The sequence below is a fragment of the Bos javanicus genome, chromosome 23 (genome assembly GCF_032452875.1).
Source record: "Bos javanicus breed banteng chromosome 23, ARS-OSU_banteng_1.0, whole genome shotgun sequence".
NCBI classification, from domain to species: Eukaryota; Metazoa; Chordata; class Mammalia; order Artiodactyla; family Bovidae; genus Bos; species Bos javanicus.
The window spans coordinates 13,718,472-13,742,155 of NC_083890.1; the positions used below are offsets into that span (position 1 = coordinate 13,718,472).

The window sequence follows — 23,684 nt, forward strand, 5'->3', positions numbered from 1 at the left end:
CTGGCCTCTCCCAACTAAAAGTCCAACTTGGAATAAATCTTCAGTGCCTTTAACCATCTTTTCCATACCTCTACTCTCCCCATGTCCCCTCCATGATCATCTTATTCCCCACCATCCTTGAGTTAAAAGATGGGGAAAGGGAAGTGGGAGGTTAAGGGGAATTGAGTTAGTTATACACAGCAACTGCTGTATTAAACTCCTTGGCTGAAAAATGTCCTTGAGGAGATCCAGTTGACAGGAGCACAAAAAGGCCAGGAGAGGTAGGGAGGCCACTGCTCCTGCCCAGCACTCCCCATTAGACACAGCTGGCTGAGCATGTGAGCAGCCTGCTGAAGCCTCTCGTGTGGTTCAAAGATCAAAGCAGAGTGTCCCCCGTGTCTGGTCTCTTCTGAAGGAGCCTCAGGCTCATCTGGGAAAGAGAACCCAGAGGAGGGAGGCTACCTGCTGTGACCATATATCAGAGGGAGGGCTGAGCAGCCTGGTCAGTGGTTGGCAACAGAATTCCCAACTGGAACTTGCAAGACTTTGAAAGGGAGCCAAGGCCCTAGATGGCAGGCTCTGGGCTTGGTTCAAGGAAAACCACAGAGGGTACCAGGATGCTGTGAAGATCTGGGAACTGGTTGGCTTACCGGTGTTGGCATCTGGCACTCTGGGCGTGCTGGGGGAGGTGAAGAGCCATGCAAGCTGGGTTCTCGCCACGCTCTCTTCTCATGCTCAGTGAGGCCTCCCTGAGCTGCTACTTCCCTTCTCAGGGCCTCAGTCTTCACCTGGATTGAGTCGAGTTTCCCTCCACCTGTATTTCTGTGCTCAGCTTGGACTGTTCTCCTAAGTAACTGACTCCTATTTTGACAATCCCTGAGCATATCCCCCCAAAGACCCCACGGGTACCTTTTTTACTATCCCAAACTGAGACGACCACTTTCTCCTCTTTAAAATTGCTCCTTCTGGAAGGTCCTTGGTGATCCAGTGGCTGAGACTCTGAGCTCCCAATGCAGGGGACCCAGCTTCAATCCCTGGTCAGGGAACCAGATCTCACAGGCTGCAACTAAGAGTTCGCATGCCGCAACTGAGACTTGGCACAGCCAAAATAAATAAATACTTTTTAAACATCTTTCTCCTTCTTTGCCAGGATTCAAATTCCAGTAAGCTGGTTTCAGAGCCTTGGCAGCAGGGCGTGAGGAGGGTTGATGGACTGAGGTCACTGGGGTGACTCTTCCTGATTATCCTAAGCAGGAGAATTCTGAATCCTCTGCCTCTGAACCCTCTGATCCCCAGACCCTGCCCTCAACCACTGTCTTAGCTCAGGTCTCCCTCGTCTCCATATAGGGTGGTAACAGCCTCCCATTCACTCCACCCTGTCCTAAACCTTCTAGATCCAGCCACAGCCCTGCTCTGTAGCTCTAGAGGCTTCCATGCTGTCTGCAGGATACAAACAAGGCTCTCTGGCCCCTCATACTTCCATCTACAATTATAAACTTCCTGAACTCAGTCCATCAACCCTCCTGACACCTTGCAGCCAAGGCTCTGAAACCAGCTTGCTGGGATTTGAAACCTGGCCTCTTAGACAAGGGTTTTATTTTGTTTTTAGTTTTCCCTAAAGGTCAAAAGCTCTTAGGAGGCCTCTGGCAATTTCTGCCACACTCACTAGACCTTCCAACCCCAGGGGAACAATATATGTATATATGTACACATACACACATCGATGCATATGTAAGTGTATATTTATACTAAAAAGTACCCGCTGAGCACTTTATAAACGGGTGGGCAATTCTGATTGCCTTGTGTGTGAGTCAGGGGCTTCCCTGGTGGCTCAGATGGTAAAGAATCTGTCTGTAATGCAGGAGGCCCAGGTTTGATACAGACACAGTTCTAATTGCCTTGTGCACATTATTTATTCCTTCCTTAAGCTCTCTGAGGTAGCTATTATTATTAGCCCCAACTTATAGATGAGGAAATAAAGGCACAGAGAAGTTGAGAACCAGCTCAGTGTTGCATAGCTGGGAAGGAGAAAAGTTTGGCCTTGAACCTGTGCCATGGGACTCCAGAACCTGCACAATTAAGAACAAGTTCTTACCACCTGTGCCACGTTCCCCCTCATAATACACCTTCTGAGTTAGGGAACGTCCCCCTGCCTGGGCACCCCAGGGATCTTTTTCCCCATTAATTCTCCTATATTTGAGAATCATGGAAAATCAAAATTGAGAGGCTTCTCAGCTCTGGTCCAAGTTTTCCACTGCTCAGAGAGGGAAAGTGACTTATTCAGAGGCACACAGGAGACAGGGAAAGGCCCGACAAAGAACTTCCACACTGCTTTTCTTTTCTGTCTCTGGACATAATTTCTCACTCATTAGGCCCTTGCTATGTTGGTTCTGATTTGAGATTCCAGCAATACCTACTGCATTTCAGAAGGAAAAGGGGGGAAATGTGTGTATGTGTACATGCACGAGCACACACACACTCCATTCTGTAAATGAAGATTTCTTCTCTAGCTTCTCCAGAGTGAGCTCTTTGTGTGTGTGCACACATGCACGCTCAGTCGTGTCCAACTCTTGGGGACTCTATGAAGTGTAGCCCGCCCGGTTCCTCTGACCATGGAATTCTCCGGGCAAGAATACTGGAGAGGGTTGTCATTTCCTCCTCCAGGGGATCTTCCTGACCCAGGGATCGAACCCACGTCTCTTGCATCTCTTGCACTGGCAGGCGGATTCTTTACCACTGCACCACCTGGGAATCCCTGGTGAGTTCTTTATCCCCAAACTCCCCTCTCCCCTCCCTGGGCATCTAGCCATGGCGTCCTTTCCCCGCTTCTTGTTGATTTTATCTAGGCTCGAAATGTGGAAGCAACTACAGTGTCTCAAAGGGCTAAATACCTTGTGATGACTCTTCTCATCTGTTACCAATGCCCAGCGAATGCAAACAAGGACTCACAAAGGCAGAGGGATAAACATATTTAAGCCAGACCTATTTCCAGAGAAATAATTTAAAGATGGTTCAAACAAATGCTTCAAACACACAAGAATAATGATTTCCCCATGGATACATTGTGTGCTTGCTGGCACTATAACTTTGGCCTTACATGCAGGAGCCCATAAAAAGTTAGGGGCAGGATAAAAAGAAACAAGGAGTGCACAGTGGAGTGAAGCCATTCGCACTGCAGCCGAATATCGCTGCCCCAAATTACCCCGCCGGAGTCTGCTGTCTGGGGATTCCAGACGCCTGGAATGCAGCGAATTCAATGTCTGTGGAAGCACCATCCGTGGATGCTAAGACATGCCAGGACCCCTACCTTTTGCCTCCCTGTGATTTTTGGGGGACCATGCTTTTTAGCCTGCCCACAAGTTAGGTTTGCCCATGGCTATCTGTCTCCTTTTTTTTTCTTTTTGCAGAGAAAAATGCCAAAGCAGATACGCAGCTGGGCACTGGAGGAGTGGCTCGGTTCCATGGGGGAGACTGGGTTATTTCAGATGACCTCTCTGCACCCCTGAACACCATGAGAGACTTTAGCTACCTCGCTCAGGTTCGTCTGGCCCTGATCCCCAGACCACCTGTAGGTATTCTCATGACCCTGACTGTAGTCCATACCTTAACAGAAGAGATTCAGGGGAAATCAGTGCCGCCAACTATATCCATTTTGATCTGCTCCTAAGCCCTCCACTGGGAACATCACCAATATGGCAAACATCTTGAAAAGGTCCATTTCTGTGCCTCCTTGCCTAGGGTTTCCAGGGTCTAGGGGTCCATCGAAAGTGATGAGTTGTTTTGAGTTGTGTCCAGTATTTTCACAGTATGTTTCTTCACCACAAAGATTTTTGCCCTGAATATTTTCACTGCATAAGTAATTGGCCATAAAGCAATTGTGTCATAAGAGGAAAAATAACTGGTTGACAGTTTGGTTTGAAGTATACAGTACAAAGAGCACGACAGGTAACAGTGATTTGTCCTGAGAGTTGATTTCTTTATTTTGAAACACTGGAGGAGAAAGAGGCCTTGAGGGCACAGGGTTGAACCCTCATTTTCCATAGAACTTTGGAACATTTCTCCGTGGACACACGACAATATGCCAAGGACATACAATGGTGTAGAGGCTTTCACAGCTCAATAAAGCTCAGTTGCAAACATGCATCCTGTGTTGGGAAACTGATACCTCTTTCTACCTTTTTAAAAAGTTTTTAATTTTTTATTTATTTTTGGCTGTGCTGGGTCTTCATTGCTGTGCATGATGCTATAGTAGGGTAATGGGAATACCTACAGGTGGTCTCTGGGGGTCAGGACCAGACACCCCAATTTGGTCTCTCATGGTCTTCAGTGGCTCAGAGGGGCAGAAGGGTGGACTACGCCAGCATCCGAAATAGCTGTCTCCCGCGTGACTGTGGCCTCACTCAGTGAAAGCAAGCCACTCCTCCACTGCCCCGCTGAATATCCAATTTGGCATTTCTCTATGCAAAAAAAAAAAAAAACAAAGGAGACAGAGAGCCTACCTTGTGGGCAGGCTAAGAAGCACAGTCCCCAGAAAGTAACTCTCAGCATGCTTTCTCTAGTTGAGGTGTACGGGCTTCTCACTGTGGCGGCTTCTCTTGTTGCAGAGCACAAGTTCTAAAGCACACCAGCTTCAGTAGTCACGGCACTCAGGCTCAAGAGCGTGCGCTCAGTACCTGTGATGCACGGGCTTAGCTGCCCCTCGACATGTGGAATCTTCTGGAGCAGCGATCAGACTGGTGTCCCCTCTACACTGGCAGGCAGAATGTCTCAATCACTGGACCACCAGGGAATTCCTGATCAGATCAGATCAGTCGCTCAGTCGTGTCCGACTCTTTGCAACCCCATGAATCGCAGCACACCAGGCCTCCCTGTCTGTCACCAACTCCCGGAGTTCACCCAGACTCACATCCATCGAGTCAGTGATGCCATCCAGCCATCTCATCCTCTGTCATCCCCTTCTCCTCTTGCCCCCAATCCCTCCCAGCATCAGAGTCTTTTCCAATGAGTCAACTCTTCGCATGAGGTGGCCAAAGTACTGGAGTTTCAGCTTCAGCATCAGTCCTTCCAAAGAAAATCCAGGGCTGATCTCCTTCAGAATGGACTGGTTGGATCTCCTTGCAGTCCAAGGGACTCTCAAGAGTCTTCTCCAACACCACAGTTCAAAAGCATCAATTCTTCGGTGCTCAGCCTTCTTCACAGTCCAACTCTCACATGCGTACATGACCACAGGAAAAACCATAGCCTTGACTAGACAGACCTTTGTTGGAAAAGTAATGTCTGTGCTTTTCAATATGCTATCTAGGTTGGTCATAACTTTCCTTCCAAGGACTAAGCATCTTTTAATTTCATGGCTGCAGTCACCATCTCCAGTGATTTTGGAGCCCAGAAAAATAAAGTCTGACACTGTTTCCACTGTTTCCCCATCTGTTTCCCATGAAGTGGTGGGACCGGATGCCATGATGTTCGTTTTCTGAATGTTGAGCTTTAAGCCAACTTTTTCACTCTCCACTTTCACTTTCATCAAGAGGCTTTTGAGTTCCTCTTCACTTTCTGCCATAAGGGTGGTGTCATCTGCATATCTGAGGTTATTGATATTTCTCCCGGCAATCTTGATTCCAGCTTGTGCTTCTTCCAGTCCAGCGTTTCTCATGATGTACTCTGCATATAAGTTAAATAAGCAGGGTGACAATATACAGCCTTGACGAACTCCTTTTCCTATTTGGAACCAGTCTGTTGTTCCATGTCCAGTTCTAACTGTTGCTTCCTGACCTGCATACAAATTTCTCAAGAGGCAGATCAGGTGGTCTGGTATGCCCATCTCTTGAAGAATTTTCCACAGTTTATTGTGATCCACACAGTCAAAGGCTTTGGCATAGTCAATAAAGCAGAAATAGATGTTTTTCTGGAACTCTCTTGCTTTTTCGATGATCCAGCGGATGTTGGCAATTTGATCTCTGGTTCCTCTGCCTTTTCTAAAACCAGCTTGAACATCAGGAAGTTCACGGTTCATGTATTGCTGAAGCCTGGCTTGGAGAATTTTGAGCATTACTTTACTAGCGTGTGAGATGAGTGCAATTGTGCAGTAGTTTGAGCATTCTTTGGCATTGCCTTTCTTTGGGATTGGAATGAAAACTGACCTTTTCCAGTCCTGTGGCCACTGCTGAGTTTTCCAAATTTGCTGGCATATTGAGTGCAGCACTTTCACAGCAGCATCTTTCAGGATTTGAAATAGCTCAACTGGAATTCCATCACCTCCACTAGCTTTGTTCGTAGTGATGCTTTCTAAGGTCCACTTGACTTCACATTCCGGGATGTCTGGCTCTAGGTCAGTGATCACACCATTGTGATTATCTGGGTCATGAAGATCTTTTTTGTACAGTTCTTCTGTGTATTCTTGCCATCTCTTCTTAATATCTTCTGCTTCTGTTAGGTCCATACCATTTCTGTCCTTTATTGAGCCCATCTTTGCATGAAATGTTCCTTTGGTATCTCTGATTTTCTTGAAGAGAGCCCTAGTCTTTCCCATCCTGTTGTTTTCCTCTATTTCTTTGCATTGATCACTGAAGAAGGCTTTCTTATCTCTTCTTGCTATTCTTTGGAACTCTGCATTCAGATGTTTATATCTTTCCTTTTCTCCTTTGCTTTTTGCTTCTCTTCTTTTCACAGCTATTTGTAAGGCCTCCCCAGACAGCCATTTTGCTTTTTTGCATTTCTTTTCTATGGGAATGGTCTTGATCCCTGTCTCCTGTACAATGTCACGAACCTCATTCCATAGTTCATCAGGCACTCTATCAGATCTAGGCCCTTAAGTCTATTTCTCACTTTCACTGTATAATCATAAGGGATTTGATTTAGGTCATACCTGAATAGTCTAGTGGTTTTCCCTACTTTCTTCAATTTAAGTCTGAACTTGGCAATAAGGAGTTCATGGTCTGAGCCACAGTCAGCTCCTGGTCTTGTTTTTGCTGACTGTATAGAGCTTCTCCATCTTTGGCTGCAAAGATTTGATAGAATGTGGTCCACTGGAGAAGGGAATGGCAAACCACTTCAGTATTCTTGCCTTGAGAACCCCATGAACAGTATGAAAAGGCAAAATTATAGGATACTGAAAGAGAAACTCCCCAGGTCAGTAGGTGCCCAATATGCTACTGGAGATCAGTGGAGAAATAACTCCAGAAAGAATGAAGGGATGGAGCCAAAACAAAAACAATACCTAGCTGTGGATGTGACTGGTAATAGAAGCAAGGTCCGATGCCGTAAAGAGCAGTATTGCATAGGAACCTGGAATGTCAGGTCCATGAATCAAGGCAAATTGGAAGTGGTCAAACAAGAGATGGCAAGAGTGAATGTTGACATTCTAGGAATCAGCAAACTGAAATGGACTGGAATTGGTGAATTTAACTCAGATGACCATTATATCTACTACTGCGGGCAGGAATCCCTCAGAAGAACTGGAGTGGCCATCATGGTCAACAAAGAGTCCGAAATGCAGTACTTGGATGCAATCTCAAAAACGACAGAATGATCTCTGTTCATTTCCAAGGCAAACCATTCAATATCACAGTAATCCAAGCCTATGCCCCAACCAGTAATGCTGAAGAAGCTGAAGCTGAACAGTTCTATGAAGACCTACAAGACCTTTTAGAACTAACACCCAAAAAAGATGTTCTTTTCATTATAGGGGACTGGAATGCAAAAGTAGGAAGTCAAGAAACACCTGGAGTAACAGGCAAATTTGGCCTTGGAATACGGAATGAAGCAGGGCAAAGACTAATAGAGTTTTGCCAAGAAAATGCACTGGTCATAACAAACACCCTCTTCCAACAACACAAGAGAAGAATTCCTGATACCACTCTCTTTTTTTAAAAATTGTATTGATTCATTTTTGGCTGTCTTAGTCTTTATTGCTGCATGGGCTTTTCTCAAGTTGTAGTGAGTGGGGGCTACTCTCTAGCTGCAGTCTACGGGCTTCTCACTGAGGCGGCTTCTCTTTTGGTGGGGCACAGGCTCTAGGGATTTCAGGTTCAGCAGGTGCAGCATATGGGCTCTGTGGTTGCAGTTCTCGGGCTCTAGAGCACAGGTTCAGTAGTTGTGGTCCACAGGCCTAGTTGCTTCATGGCATGTGGGATCTTCCTGGACCAAGGATCAGACTCGTGTCTCCTGCATTGGCAGGTGGATTCTTTACCACTGGGCCACCAGGGAAGCCCCTGATACCTCTGTTAATGAAGGAAAAAATATTAGCAAAAAAAAAAAAAAAGAATCAGTGCAGTGTCAAAACAAACAGACAAATCAACATGCAAAAAAAAAAAAAGTAAGATACTAAGAAAGACTTGGAAGACAAGTGCTTAGGATCAACCTACAAAATAAAAATAAAATCAATTATTTTCACAGATTGGCATGAATCTATATCCATTTAAAATGTATTCAAATATCTTGTATGTCACAATAAAGTCTTAATTTTTAAAATCTATTTCTCATGTTTCTTTATGTCCTTTTTAGCATCCCTCTTATTTTTGATGTTTTATCTTTCATGGCGAAATTGTCTTATGGCTAGTTAGTTATGTGGCAAAAACATTTGTGGCAAAAATGCAGCAAAATGTTTACAATAAAGAATCTTGTGTCAAAAATACCTAGAACTAGTTTCAGTATTTCGAGAAGTTTTTTTTAAAATCTACTTCTTTGGTAATAGGCCTGCATGTAATGGTTAAAGAATAGGTTTTTTGCTTACTGCTAGCATCATATTTGGAGAAGGCAATGGCACCCCACTCCAGTACTCTTGCCTGGAAAATCCCATGGACGGACGAGCCTGGTGGCCTGTAGTCCATGGAGTCGCTAAGAGTCGGACACGACTGAGCAACTTCATTTTCACTTTTCACTTTCATGCATTGGAGAAGGAAATGGCAACCCACTCCAGTATTCTTGCCTGGAGAATCCCAGGGACGGGGAGCCTGGTGGGCTGCTGTCTATGGGGTCTCACAGAGTCAGATATGACTGAAGCGACTTAGCAGCAGCAGCAGCAGCATCATATTAGCTCAGAATGTCACAGTTCTACTACATCCTGCTCATGAGTGTTGATTGGCTATTGGTGGTATCTTGGACTCGCTGGGAATTTTTTAGTGCATCAGCTCTGGTTCTCAGAGCCACAGGCTATTTTCCCCTTTTCCTCCAACATGCATCCTGCCCAGTTCCTCACTGTGTGCTTAGGTTTCCGAGATATACAACACCCGCTTCACTCCTGAATTGTGTTGTCTTTCCCAAGCCAAGGTTCCCAGGTGACCACCCTACACAAGAATGAAGACTAGAGACACTACAGTATAAGAACTTTCCTAATCTCCTGTCTCGTCCAAACATCAGCAAGGGGGTTGGTGGGAACTCAACAGGACTTTGTCTTCCAGCGGCCTCCGTGTGGGTCCTGAATAAAGACTAAGTCTCCTTGGGAGGAGTTTTGAGAGAGGGCACAAGTTGTGGGGCCAGCCAGGAACCCCAATGCCCAAAGGGATCTTGTTTGTCATCCTCATTCCGGATAGGCTATGTAGGTCCCAGAAAGAGTGCTGAAAGGGGACTTAATGGTAAGGTTGGTAACCACTGCCTTACCCTGTAAAGGCTCCACCCATTGCCCTGGATTCAGGAGATTTGCCTGATCCCTTAGGAGGGGTCTCTCTTAGTCCCAAGACCTCATGTGTCATGATTAATGTGCTACGGGTTTGAAGATAGAGAAGAATCAAAATCAGGAATCAAAAGGCTGAAAACTCAAGAAAGAGTCTTGGTTCATCTGATAGGGATAAAATTCCAAAAGACAAAATGGAGAAAGAAATGCTGATTCAGTACATGGCTGGAAGGAAGGGAATCGTAGGGGTGAATTCAGTGGCTTCCCATATGCCAGCTATTGCCTTGACTCAATGGCTTAGGTGGGATGCCCTCGGGGCAGACCTGAGACAGTGACTTTTGCAGGAATAATTTATTAAGAAATGGCTCCTGGGGATGCCGATTAGGGAGTAGGGAGGCTGGACAGGGGAGGAAGATGAGCAAGGAGCTGTCTGGGGCAGGAGTTTAGTGGGGAAAAGTTTCAGCCAGATTCTACAGGGGACCCCTGGACTGAGATCCTGCCTCTGAGTGACTGCCAACTAAGGCAAATGACCTGGACTTTTGAGCTCCCATCCCAGTCATGGGTTAAAAGAGAGGGCTGTGAGCAGCCTCCAGCTGTGTTGAGGTTAAAGAGCTCTAGTAACCAGAAGATAAGCCACCAAAGAGTCTAAGGTGCAGAGATTGAAATCACACCAAACAAAATAGGGGATGAGCAGAGAAACGGTAAAAAGATGTTTCAGGGAACCATCTGAAAGCATGGACATTGTCTGGCAATAACCCAGCTTCCCTGTGTGATTCTTCTCTCTGGCTTCACTGACCTGGCCAGTCCCTGAGTCTCTGGTTTGGAACTGGCCACTCAGCCTTTGAGTTGAAGATCCTGTTCTTTGGTCAGGGACCCGAGTGTTAATGGTCTGGCCTAGAAGGAGCCCTCTCGCCGGGGCAGAAGGCAGGAGTCTAGTGTGGAGCCCAGCCTGTATTCATGATTGCCTGCTGTTTGGATCCACACCCTTAATCTTACTGTAGAGACCAGCAAGCCATGCCCTGGGTTGGTCTACACTACAGGAGTTGCATATACTGATTAACCACCAGTTAGGATGGCCCACACCACTGCTTCTTTCCAGTATCCTGTTTAAAGGGTTGTTTATCTATGGACGTGGATTTATCTATTGTTGAGATGTATCAAACGACAAGGTCAAAAATAATATATCAGTGATTTATGTGTGTGTGATTTTGTCTAGAGGGAGAAATCCGTTTTGCTAAAGAGCATATGTCAGTACTATCTATTCCAGGGCTGTTCATGTGGGTAATAAAAACGATCATAATGATGAATACTGCAGCAACAGTAGCTAGCGGTTTGGGTTCCCTGCCTCACATGCATCATGAGGGCATGTGTCATTCCCCTTTTGCAGAAGACAAAAAGCACAGAGAAGTTATGTACCATGGTCATAACCACACAGCTCCTAAAGGCAGAGCAAAAGGATTCAGACCCAGATCTGGCAGCTTCCAGAGTTCACCTTCCCCTCCTTCACCCTATTGTCTGATGTTGGGTGCTGCTGGAGACATAAAAATGCCAAGAAGTTTGATAAAACAAAACCGGCAGAATTCCAGACTTGCTAGTTCAGGGAGAACATAAGAAGGCACCCAAGGGACACTTAAAAATAAGAACAAAGTGAACAGAGGATCTTTCCTGACTGTCCAGAGGTTGAGACACCACACTTCCACTCTAGGGGGCGTGGGGTCAATCCCTGGTTGGGGAACAAAGATCCCACACGCCACGTGGTGTGACCGAAAAAATAATTTTAAAAATATTTTAAAAATATGCCATAAGATCTTGTGTCTGGTGAGGGGCTTAGAGAAAAAATAAAGAGGACAGAGCCCTAACCCTCTGAGCAACTCTGATCTGGTCTCATCATAAGGCTGATGACGGTTGCAAGTACCCAACTTTCCCAGAAGCATAGACCGCCAGACAACTGATGAAACTCCATGAGCAGATAAATACGCTACTAGCTTAGCTTCACCTCATGTTGTCATTTACTCTCGCCTGATTTTGTCCAATATGTATGCATTTTTTTTCTTAGCTTCAAAGGGAACTTGGAAAACAAATGAGAGGAATAAAGAGAACCGGGAAGCCTGCTGACCGTGACTTTGCACTCACACACACACTCTGAGTGCACACTTAAGTGAGACCCGTAAGAATTCTTGGCCTGACATCTCTGCACATGAGATCATGGCGTTTGTACAATCTGGCCTTCTGCTTATAAATAAAAGACACGGCCTGGAGATAGATAGAGATGACACTCTGGAGAAAAGGGAAGAACGCTTTATGAAGTTCAGGTTTTATATTTTAAAGCAGCAACATGGGAAGATAATCTGACTTGTTTGTAAGGCTTATTTTTTAATCTAAAAATAACGACTTTCTACTAAAAAGGGAGACTTGTGGGGAAATAAGGAGAAACAGTTTTCTGTAGGTGATTTATAAAGCAAGCTATTTCTGGGGATTAAGACTGTCTACCTGGGTTTGAGTTATTTGATTACCTAAAAACTTGAATGAGCATGAGTCAGTTAATTTGCCGGCTTTCTGGTTGACCTCTGTGTCATCATGTCCTCTCCAGATGCGCGGGCAAGATTTATCTGGGGTGGCCCCTCGGCCGGCTTGGGCCTGCAATACCACTTAGTCCCTCTTCCTCCCATGGGCCCCTCCCCGGCCTCTCTCACAATGGTTGCCTTTGAGTCCAGAGAACCTTGGTCTTGCGGGCCCCTGGTCTAATATCTCCGAGGAAAACACTGGAATCCCTCGGAACGGAGCAGAACTGGACGGGGAGACGTCATTATCCCAGGGCTGACTGTAAATTGTGCTGTTTAGTCTGTAAAGCAATTAGGTCTGGGGAGTGTAATGTGATGCTGGAGGCTGGCTGGCCTCTCTGCCCATCTCTGTCTGGTCTGTTAGTTCTCCATGGGCATCAGCACCCAGCTTTTTGGGCCAATATCCCACTCCCCTTAACCCAAAAGCATGAGCTGAAACACATCAGTTTGGTCTTATGGGTTGAGTATCTGTGTATGCAAAGGACCTGGATCTTGACAACCTGAGGGTAAACTGCAGCTTTGCTTCCTTCTTGCTGTTTAATGAAGTTGGGCCAGTCACTGCACTGTCCTGAGAGCATCTTGGTTGCATTAAATGGGCCTTGTCGCCTCTATCATGTAGGTTTAACTGAATTGGGCAGGGCTAGAGCCTGGCAGGTGGTTAGAGCCCCAGTGTTCTCCTGAGTCTATCTGGGTCTCTTTGTAGGGTGACTGGTGACTACTTGGTTGACATCAGCCATGTTCAAAAGACCTGCCATTGTTTCTATCTGCTTCTTGTGAATGCTGGCTGGCCTGATGACCTTCTCCATTGATGTCTCTCCCTTACCACTTCCGCAACCTTCTAGCTGTGCCCTGTACGACCCTGAGCTAAGTCAATCTCCCCTGCTATTCTCTATTACAGTGTCCTGGCTGTCTCCTAGGTACAGCTTAGCCACCGAGTTCATTTTTCTATTGAAATCTTCTTATGGGTCTTCTCCACTTGACTGGAAACTTCACAGAGTGTGGTTGTAGTTGCCTTAGTCACATTATTGACCTGGCACCTGATGTAGTCCTTGGCACATAGTGACTTCTCAGTAAATATTGGGTGGCCACAAAGTTTGTTCAGGTTTTTCTAATGGGAAAACCTGAATGAACTTATTGGCTAAGCCAGTATCTTGTGGGATGAATGAGTGAAAAATAATACATACATGCCCCACAGGCATGTTGGGCATGCCCAACACATGGCAGGTTGGGGCCAATACTCGCCTTCTTGCTGGCCAGATACAATCTCAAGGTCAGAGTCACATCCTTGGAAGATCTGCCAGAGCAGCCTCTTTCCTTGGTTATCCCTGGGTACCTCCCTCATCCTCCATACCATACACAGCCTTGGATTCCCTACCTCTGGGGTTCTTTTGCATGAATAGAAGAAATAAACTTCTATTTCATTTATGCCACTGCTATCTTGGATTTTCTGCCATATGCAGCCAAAGCTTATTTGGTTTATATGCCAGGGAATTTCTCTTCAAGGGCAGCTCCCCTGGGCTAGACGCCACTTTGCAATAGCAAAGTCATGAGGGCCCTATGTGTGTTTGTGTGTGGGGAAGCAGGGGAGGTTTCACCAGAATCCTGGGTGTGTTTGGTGCAGGAAGGAACTCCTTTTTCCTAGTGAAAGATCAAGCCCTAGGAAGACTCTCACCACACTGTGTATTAAGCCAAGCCTACTCTGCTCCACCCGGACTCCAGTGCACATTTGTTTTAAATTATTCTTTAATTGCTTAAGTGTTTGTGGTGTCTTTGCTCTTAACTTGGGGGCCTGAAGAATGAAAGGAGGGAATCTTGCTGTCCCCACCCCTCCACCCCCAGGATGGAGACCCTCCCAGAAGCTCCCCCTTACTTGTCCCAGGGAGAGGCCAGTTGGTCAAAAGACAAGACCCCCGGGTGTGAGAAATGGAAAGACCACCAGGTTTCCCTTGTAATCCTCCAAATTCCAAGCCCCAACTTGGTGTCGTGTTGGGAAATCTGACTGTTTTGCTTTTGTGGCAATGCTAACATATACCTAATTAGTCTGTTTGTCTTAAAATCCACCCACTCTTCAAAAGGAAAAGAAAATAGCTGGGGCTGAAAATAGTTCAGTTGTAGACGTGGGAGCCATTGCCAGAGCTTTAATAAATACCCCAAACCTCTGATTGGTCTTTGCCAGACCTGCTCTTAGAGCAAAGAGCTGCAGGGACCTGGCCAAAGCACTGTCTGCTGGGATCATGGGTGGGATCTCATGGCTGTGGCAGGGGAAGGTCCCACACCTCACGAGAGGTGGGAGTCATCATATCATAGACCGTCAGGGATGGGAAAGAAAGTGAAGTTGCTCAGTCGTGTCTGACTCTTTGTGATCCCATGGACTATAGCCTGCCAGGCTCCTCCATTCATGGGATTTTTCCAGGCAAGAATACTGGAGTGAGTTGCCATTTCCTTCTTTAGGGGATCTTCCTGACCCAGGGATTGAACCCGGGTCTCTTGCACTGTAGGCAGACTCTTTACTGTCTGAGCCACCAGGGAAGCCCCCATCAGGGAAGGGGGAGACCAGGAAATCATGAAGATCAGTGTTCAGTTCAGTTCAGTAGTTCAATCATGTCTGACTCTTTGTGACCCCATGGACTGCAGCACGCCAGGCTTCCCTGTTCATCACCAACTCCCAGAGCTTGCTTGAACTCATGTCCATTGAGCTGGTGATGCTCTTTCCCAGCATCAGGGTCTTTTCCAATGAGTCAGTTCTTCGCATCAGGTGGCCAAAGTATTGCAGTTTCAGCTTCAGCATCAGTCCTTCCAATGAATATTCAGGATTGATTTCCTTTAGGATTGACTGGATTGATCTCTTTGCAGTCCAAAGGATTCTCAAGAGTCTTCTCCAACACCACAGTTCAAAAGCATCAATTCTCTGGTGCTCAGCTTTCTTTATAGTCCATCATGATCATGAAGACCAGCCCTGTTGTTTTATGCCTGAAATAACTGAGATGCAGAGATGGAGATGACTTGCCACAGTTTCAATCTTTAGAAAGCATAATGGTAACCTGAACACATTCTCGGTTCCCCTCTCTCCCTTTACACCATAAGCAGAGGCATATAGAGTCTTCCATGTTTAAGGGGCTACATGAGCCACACCTCTGGTTTCTTCCTACCCCAATCTAGTGACTTCTATATTTTGCTCATCTCTAAGAAAAGCTTTCGTGAGAAAATTTGTTGAGTCTTCACTCTGTGCCTTAGCCCTGGCGGCTCGGATGGTAAAGAACTCGCCTGCAATGTGGGACAGCCGGCAGGCTACAGTCCACAGGGTCACAAAGAGTTGGACATAACTGAGAACCTAAGCACAGCTCAGCACATGTGATCATTGTAACAAGCTTACAAGATGGATATAACTCTTCAGATCAGATCAGATCAGTCGCTCAGTTGTGTCCGACTCTTTGCGACCCCATGAATCACAGCACGCCAGGCCTACTCCTTGGAAGGAAAGTTACGACCAACCTAGAGAGCATATTCAAAAGCAGAGACATTACTTTGCCAACAAAGGTCCGTCTAGTCAAGGCTATGGTTTTTCCTGTGGTCATGCATGGATGTGAGAGTTGGACTGTGAAGAAAGCTGAGTGCCGAAGAATTGATGCTTTTGAACTGTGGTGTTGGAGAAGACTCTTGAGAGTCCCTTGAACTGCAAGGAGATCCAACCAGTCCATTCTGAAGATCAGCCCTGGGATTTCTTTGGAAGGAATGATGCTAAAGCTGAAACTCCAGTACTTTGGCCACCTCATGCGAAGAGTTGACTCATTGGAAAAGACTCTGATGCTTGGAGGGATTAGGGGCAGGAGGAGAAGGGGACAACAGAGGATGAGATGGCTGGATGGCATCACTGACTCGATGGACGTTAGTCTGGGTGAACTCCGGGAGTTGGTGATGGACAGGGAGGCCTGGCGTGCTGCAATTCATGGGGTCGCAAAGAGTCGGACACGACTGAGAGACTTATCTGATCTGATCTGAACCATTATTATCCCTTCTGAGTCTTGGAGAGGTTATCAATGACTTGCCCAAACTCACATGGGCTTCCCTTGTAGCTCAGACAGTAAAGAATCTGCTTGCAATGTGGGAGACCTGGGTTCAATTCCTGGATCGGGAAGATCCCCTGGAGAAGGAAATGGTAACCAGTGTAGTATTCTTGCCTGGAGAATCCCATGGACAGAGGAGCCTGGTGGGGTATAGTCTATGGGGTCACGAAGAGTCGGACACTGCTGAATGACTAATACTTTCTTTCTCTAAACTCACACAGCTTGAAAGTGACAGGACTTAGGTTTAGGCTCTGGGGAGTCTGACTCCAGAGTCCCCAGCCTTAACCAGTGTGCCATATGGCTTTCTAAACTTTGAAGATTTTAGTTTTTGTGTTCAGGGGATCTAGTACTGCTCACCAAACATCAATAGACCACATCCTTGGGGTGATTTTTTTCCTTTGGTGATGATGGAGTCACATGGACCTATTCACAGTTTCTGGTCTGCTGTGCTTTCTGGCCATATTTATGGCCTATGTTTAATGGGTAGAGCTTGTATAAATTCTCAACTCCTGCTTGCATAGTTTTGAATGGGACCTAGGACAGGAGAGGGTGCTTCAGTAGATCCAGACTAAGGTGCAAGGTCCTTTGCCTCTTGGACTATGTGATCCAGCATGCTCAGTGATACTCGAAGTGTCTGAGGCACACTGGAATGCGTCTGTAGAGCCTTTGGCAAGCCTTCATAGGTGAATCACAGCATAGACCAGCAGAATTTTGAGCAGATATGTCATCCTCTGTGGATAACTATTCTCCTTTGAGAAATAGCTCTGTTTTGCTCCAGGGTCCTAGTAGTGGCTGAAAACCACCTGACCTTGGGCCAAGTTACCATAAGACTTGAGTCACACATCATGAATTGGGTGTCAATATCTGACACATTAAAACACAAAGCTGGGCATGCAGGGACCCCTCCACAATCAAATGGAAGTGACAGGACTTTTCTAATGGTCCAGTGGTTAAGAATCTACCCACTAATGCAGGGGACACAGTTTCAATCCCTGGTCCAGGAAGATTCCACATGCCGTGCAGCAACTAAGCCCATGCACCACAGCTACTGCCTGGAGCTGTGCTCCACAACAAAAGTCACTGCAAAGGGAAGCCCACACACCACAACGGGAGAGTAGCCCCCACTTGCCGAAAAAAGAGAAAGTCCATGCACAGCAAGGAAGACCCAGAACAGCCAAAAATAAATAATAGGTTAACTTATTTTTAAAAAGAAGATAACCTCCTTAAAAAAAATCAAAGTGGCATATATACAATGGATTAAAGACAATCTCTTTAACAAGTGGTGCTGGGAAATCTGGTCAACCACTTGTAAAAGAATGAAACTGGACCACTTTCTAACACCATACACAAAAATAAACTCAAAATGGATTAAAGATCTCAACGTAAGACCAGAAACTATAAAACTCCTAGAGGAGAACATAGGCAAAACACTCTCCGACATACATCACAGCAGGATCCTCTATGACCCACCTCCAAGAATATTGGAAATAAAAGCAAAAATAAACAAATGGGACCTAATTAACCTTAAAAGCTTCTGCACATCAAAGGAAACTATTAGCAAGGTGAAAAGACAGCCTTCAGAATGGGAGAAAATAATAGCAAATGAAGCAACCGACAAACAACTAATCTCAAAAATATACAAGCAACTCCTTCAGCTCAACTCCAGAAAAATAAATGACCCAATCAAAAAATGGGCCAAAGAACTAAATAGACATTTCTCCAAAAAAGACATACAGATGGCTAACAAACACATGAAAAGATGCTCAACATCACTCATTATCAGAGAAATGCAAATCAAAACCACTATGAGGTACCATTTCACACCAGTCAGAATGGCTGCGATCCAAAAGTCTACAAATAATAAATGCTGGAGAGGGTGTGGAGAAAAGGGAACCCTCTTACACTGTTGGTGGGAATGCAAACTAGTACAGCCACTATGGAGAACAGTGTGGAGATTCCTTAAAAAACTGGAAATAGAACTGCCTTATGATCCAGCAACCCCACTGCTGGGCATACACACTGAGGAAACCAGAAGGGAAAGAGACACGTGTACCCCAATGTTCATCACAGCACTGTTTATAATAGCCAAGACGTGGAAGCAACCTAGATGTCCATCAGCAGATGAATGGATAAGAAAGCTGTGGTACATATACACAATGGAGTATTACTCAGCCATTAAAAAGAATACATTTGAATCAGTTCTAATGAGGTGGATGAAACTGGAGCCTATTATACAGAGTGAAGTAAGCCAGAAGGAAAAACATAAATACAGTATACTAACGCATATATATGGAATTTAGAAAGATGGTAACAATAACCCGGTGTAGGAGACAGCAAAAGAGACACTGATGTATAGAACAGTCTTATGGACTCTGTGGGAGAGGGAGAGGGTGGGAAGATGTGGGAGAATGGCAATGAAACATGTAAAGTATCATGTAGGAAACGAGTTGCCAGTCCAGGTTCAATGCATGATGCTGGATGCTTGGGGCTGGTGCACTGGGACGGCCCAGAGGGATGGTATGGGGAGGGAGGAGGGAGGAGGGTTCGGGATGGAGGAACACATGTATACCTGTGGCGGATTCATTTTGATATTTGGCAAAACTAATACAATTATGTAAAGTTTAAAAATAAAATAAAATTGGAAGAAAAAAAAAAAAAATCAAAGTGGCATACATGAAACGGCTCAAACCAATCCTAACAAGTAACATGTATAAACAAGTAGTCCAGGAACCAAGGGCCATACTCCTGCTGAAGGTCCTGGGCATGCTCACAGGGCCCGTGCTCAGAAGGCCTCACATTTGGTTTAATGCTCTACTCTCACCGTGTTGAAATTCGTAATTTGGGGGGAAGGGGTCCTTCATTTTCATTTTGCTCCGGGCTCCACAAATGATGTAGCTGGCTTTGTTCCTGCACCTTGCTTCTTCCCTCTTGACCTGTCCCTGTGGCTACATGGGGGTTTTCTATGATCTTTTGACTTAAGAAGAAACATTTGGGCTTGGTTTATGTATGATTCACTGCAAGATACTGACACTATGTGAAGACAGCAGAGTACAAAAACCACAGTCCCACTCCCGGGTGTCCCCAAAGGACGAGGGTGAGTAAGTAATCCTTCCAGTGGGCAGAGTTGTTCATCCTGCCTGAAAGAAGAGATAACCAAAGGTTGGGAGCTATACTGATTCGTGCATAGTGGATAATGGTTTGGCTGGGTGGCCAAAGACTTGGAAAATCAGTGACAAGGAGGCCTGGGGAAGAAGCATATGGTTAAATTTTCTAAACGATAATTTAGAAAATTGTAAAGGACTAATGCATAATGTAAAGGACTTTGTATCTTTGTGCTCACCAAAGAATGCCCTCAATAGAGGAAGAGCTTAAGAATTTGGTAGACAAGATGACTCACTCTGCAGGTCAGACAGCCTCTCCCTAATCACCCTTCCTTGACCAGTTAGCTTGTGAACAAAGTAGCCTTGATGGCAGAAATGGAGGCTGAGCGACATGGATTTCTACTCAACAAGGCTGATTTGGCTACTGCCGCTGCTGAGTCTCCAATATGCCAAAGAAGAGACCAACAGTGAGCCCTTGATAGTACACTATTTCTTGGGGGGAAGGGAGGAGGGATCAGCCAACCGTGCAGTAGTAGGTTGATGACAGTGGGCTGTGTCCATCGTGGAAGGGGCAGCATTTGTTCTTATCGGAGTAGATTCTTTCTTTGGATTTAGACTGACCTCTCCTGCTCACATTGCTTTTGTCAAAACTGGTATCTGTGGGCTTAAACAGAATATTTTGTCCCCTGTCATGGTATTCAATGCAGTGTTGCTGCTGCCCAAGGAACTCATTTCACAGCCAGTGAAGTACAGCAGTGGACTCTTGCCCATGGATTTTTCTGATCTTACCTTGTTCCCCATCACTGCGAAGCAGCTGATTGCTAGAACTGTAGAATGACCTTTTGCAGACATAGTTATGGCACCAGCTGCGTGTCAATCCCTTGCAAAGCTGAGGCAATGTCCTACCATTCACAGAATTCTCCAGGCAAGCATATTGGAATGGGTTGCCATTTTCTACTCTAGGGGATCTTCCCAACCCAGGGATTAAATCTGGGTTTCCCAGACTGTGGGCAGATTCTTTACCATCTAAGCCACTAGAGAAGCCCAATATCCTACAGCATAAGGCATATGCTCTAAACTGGTGACCAAGGAATTGTACTCTTTCTCTCACAGCTGGGATTCATGGATTCTTAAAGAGTGGGAAAGGGATTAAGATCTCTATTACCTCTACTTAAACTTCTGCTTTTTGTTTCTGCATCTTTGGGCCCTTCTTGTTGAGAGGACTTTGTTTCTTTCCTAAGAGGAAATCTGTCCATCACAGCAGTGATTCATTAAACTGGAAGTTGAGACTGCCTCTTGACTTCTTTAGGTTCTTCCCGCTGGAGAATCAACAGAAAAAGAAGGTGGACTGCTGTGCAAGCCTAGGTGATCAATCTTGCCGAGGGGAAATCGAAGACTATTGTACAATGGGGACTTCCCAGGTGGTGGAAGAGCCCCTGGAGGAGGGCATGGCAATCTACTCTATTATTCTTGCCTGGGGAATCCCATGGACAGGGGAGCCTGATGGACTACAGTCCACAGAATCACAAAGAGTCAGACACAACTGAAGCACACGTGTACAACGAGGGAAGACTGAGTACACTGGTATGTCTGGATGCAGATCTCCCAGAGCATCTCTTGGTTCTCCAATGGTAGGACTTCCCTGGTAACCCAGTGGTTAAGATTCCATGCTTCCAATGCAGAGAGCATGGGTTTGACCCCTGGCCAGGGAACTAAGATCCCACACACCATGTAGCACTATCAAAATATTAAAAACAAAAACAAAAAACAGATGAATGGTAAAGGACAGCAGCCTAGTACAGGCTGGAGTGTTAGTGCTCCATAGCCTTTAGGAACAAAGATGGAGTCACTCCATCAGGTAGGAAATTTTGACCAACTGAAGATGTTTACTGAAAGCAAAAGTTATATTGAATGGATAGCAGAAGAAGGAAAACTCTAGCTATGACCATATAATCAGTTGTAGAAATGAAGACTATAACAGTGTTTCTTCCTCATTTTACTATGAACACATTAATATTTTTCTTTCCCTCTCCCATTTCTTCACCATCTAATATAAGATGTGTTAATAGTAAACTTGATTGATATCTTAGAATTTACATTACCAAATAGCTCCAGATGAGTATGACTCAGCTGGAGGAGGAATGAACATCTGGCAGTGATGGATAAAAGAACTTTGTATCCTCTGCAGCGGTCCCCAACCTCTTTGGCACCAGGGACCAGATTCGTGGAAGAATGTTTTTCCATGGACTCGGGGAGAGGGTGGAGTAGGAGTGGTGGTTTCAGGATGATTCAAGCACGTTACATTTGTTGGGCACTTTATTTCTATTATTATTACATCAGCTCCACCCCAGATCATCAGGTTTTAGATCCTGGAGACTGGGGGCCCCTGTTTTACAGAGAAGGTTGTTGTGTTTTGGGTGGTACATGAGAGAGTTGCATCATGTAAGGCAAAGCAAGATCTTGCTATTGTCTTTATTTGGATGTTAAATATGATGAAAAGATACAGGTATGGATGCCAAGTTGTCATGGCCCAGACTGTGGTGACATTGTATTCTGTCAATTAATAAAGCTGAAACTATATTTCCCAGAATTCGCTTCTCTGCATAGTTCCAGGTTAAGCCTGGCCACAAGAGAAATTTGCACCAGAGTTGAAAGGTTTAAGGGATGCTGTGGTCCTTTTAGTATGCTCTGAAGGTGGCTGAAGGGCAGACACTCTTACAACTCAAGCATCTTGTGACTGATCTGCTGGCTCATTGGTGAGGGGTAGCAACTGGGCACACAGCTCTTCCAGCTCCCCCCCTCCAATATCCTCCTCCCATCTCTGAATCCTGGACCAGTTACTTGTGAAGCTTATCCTGCAGGCCACTTGGGTCATCTGGAGTAGAGGCGGTGAGGCACCAAGACAGCTCCAGTCTGCCCTTCCAAGTTCTAGCTAAACCTGAATCTCCCTAGTTCACAGACGTCTTCCCTTCATAACTGCCACCTCTGCTGACTTTGGGCCCAACATGGGATGCAAAAGTGATAGCTTTAAATAGACTGCCATACTATGCCCATGCTTGGTCTCATCCCTATAATAAATCATTATTCTGTATCGTTATTCTATATCATTCACAGCAGTTCATCTTCTCTGAGAGAACCCTGACTGATATACCTAGACTGTTAAGTAAGTCCTCTCTCAAAATTCTCTTATATACATTACACCACCTAATCCTTATAAGAAGCCCTTGAGGTCGATATTACTATCAATCTGAGGATAAGCAACTTGAAATCAGAGAGGCTAAGTGACATTTCCCATATCGGTTCAGTTCAGTTCAGTCACTCAGTTGTGTCCAATTCTCTGCGACCCCATGAATCACAGCACACCAGGCCTCCCTATCCATCACCAACTCCCAGAGTTCACTCAAACTCATGTGCATCGAGTCGGTGATGCCATCCAGCCATCTAATCCTCTGTCATCCCCTTCTCCTCCCGCCCTCAATCCCTCCCAGCATCAGAGTCTTTTCCAATGAGTCAACTCTTCGCATGAGGTGGCCAAAGTATTGGAGTTTCAGCTTCAGCATCAGTCCTTCCAATGAACACCCAGGGCTGATCTCCTTCAGAATGGACTGGTTGGATCTCCTTGTAGTCCAAGGGACTCTCAAGAGTCTTCTCCAACACCACAGTTCAAAAGCATCAATTCTTCGGCACTCAGCTTTCTTTACAGTCCAACTCTCACATCCATGCATGACCACTGGAAAAACCATAGCCTTGACTAGATGGACCTTTGTTGGCAAAGTGATATCTCTGCTTTTGAATATGCTGTCTAGGTTGGTCATAACTTTCCTTCCAAGGAGTAAGTGTCTTTTAATTTCATGGCTGCAATCTCCATCTGCAGTGATTTTGGAGCCCAAAAAAATAAAGTCTGACACTGTTTCCCCTGTTTCCCCATCTATTTCCCATGAAGTGATGGGACCAGATGCCATGATCTTTGTTTTCTGAATATTGGGCTTTAAGCCAACTTTTTCACTCTCCTCTTTCACTTTCATCAAGAGGCTGTTTAGTTCCTCTTCACTTTCTGCCATAAGGGTGGTGTCATCTGTATATCTGAGGTTATTAATATTTCTCCTGGCAATCTTGATTCCAGCTTGTGCTTCTTCCAGCCCAGCGTTTCTCATGATGTACTCTGCATATAAGTTAAATAAGCAGGGTGACGATATACAGCTTTGACATACTCCTTTTCCTATTTGGAACCAGTTTGTTGTTCCATGCCCAGGTCTAACTGTTGCTTCCTGACCTGCATATCATGTAGCTATTAAATAGCCAACATACATCACAGCAGGATCCTCTATGACCCACCTCCCAGAATATTGGAAATAAAAGCAAAAATAAACAA

The 23,684-nt window shown here is 45.4% G+C and overlaps 1 pseudogene; it reads right to left on the minus strand.

Annotated features, from left to right (window-relative positions):
* The window catches only part of LOC133237054 (transcription initiation factor TFIID subunit 9-like), a 45,423-nt pseudogene extending 25,310 nt beyond the window's left edge, over window positions 1-20,113 (minus strand).
* Window positions 20,114-23,684: the final 3,571 nt, after the last annotated feature.